The sequence below is a fragment of the Sinocyclocheilus rhinocerous genome, unplaced genomic scaffold (assembly GCF_001515625.1).
Source record: "Sinocyclocheilus rhinocerous isolate Xijiao unplaced genomic scaffold, SAMN03320098_v1.1 scaffold1232, whole genome shotgun sequence".
Classification (NCBI taxonomy): Eukaryota; Metazoa; Chordata; class Actinopteri; order Cypriniformes; family Cyprinidae; genus Sinocyclocheilus; species Sinocyclocheilus rhinocerous.
In genome coordinates this window covers 184,150-185,530 of record NW_015657490.1, presented here as the reverse complement: position 1 = coordinate 185,530, position 1,381 = coordinate 184,150, and positions in this window count along the sequence as shown.

Genomic DNA, 1,381 nt, shown 5'->3' with positions numbered 1-1,381 from the left:
GTTTCAACTGAAAGAAACTTGCACTGACTGATCTTAAAATATATCAATGCCTTTGTTTTGTCTCAAGATGGACACCAGTAATGTTTTTTTCTAAGGCACCTTTATAAAAATTACTTAAATGTCCTAATTGAACTGTGGCCTAATCCTGGTTTAGTCTAAACCCTGTCTGTGAAACCAGGCCTAAATGTCTGAGCATTTTAGTCTAGTTTTAGTCAGTGGAAACTTTCACATTTTTGTCACATTTCCGTCTTACTGTATAATGGTTAAAATATAAATATATACAAATAAAATATAAAAAATATTATTTTGCTCAATTTTAACTGCAATGATTGTTGTCATTTGGGAAATGTATTTATTTATTTTATTAGAAGTTGCTCTTTCACCAATAAGCAGAAATCAATAGAATATCGACTCGTATGCATGGTTTATTTGACCTCATCTAGTGTACAGATTTATCACAGGATATCAATTGGAGACTAAATAAACACCACAGACTTCAGATATACACTCGGCCTGTCTACGTTATGAAAACTGGCGTAACCAAAACCTACTCTCAAATATTATAACAGAGACCACAGACGGATCGGTGAATCACATCAAAGTACCACGAGAGCGATTCAAGTACCGCATGCAGAGCCGTCTGCTCTCTCACTTAAGTAAACCCAGGTAAAACAAACAAACAACACTGGGGCATTTATTGCTTTTTTATGTAAAGTTGATGTGATGCTGGTCTTTGAAATACTTGCTTTTTGTCTAAAGTTGTAATGCTAGCTTTTGAAACTTCAAAAAAATCCATATTTTCAAAACTTTTTGTGAATGTTCATTAGATAGTGATATAATTGTGTGTAATCTTTCACTTACTGTTTTTTATATAAAGAGATATCATATATTGGGCAGAACTGAGTTAAGTGTTGTAACACAGTTCGTAGTTCAGGAAGGAGGCGGGAACCGGCGAACATTTAAACAAAACTTTAATAATAAAATAAACACAAAACTTAAAATAGCGCAAACAGAAACAAAACAACAACATCAAATCCAGGCCTGGTCCTCTCTCGTCACATAAAAAGGAGTTTTATCCTTCCGGAGCTCCTCCATGGGACTCGAGACCGGTGAGTGGCGCAGGTGCCGCGCATTATCATTTACTCCACCGGCCTCGCTCCGTTCCCACGGCTCTCGGCCCCACCCCACGTCACAAGTGTATTGGTCCAGCCCTCAACAACCGCCCCAGTTTCTCATGTGGCCCCTTGGGACAATTAATTGCCCACCCCAGCATTAACAGATACCCTTCATGCAGAGTCTTCATTCAGCAACACAACAGATGCAGCTCGTCCTGAGTCTCTAGCCCAGAGAGGCAGAAGCGGATTAACCAAGTCCTGAGTCT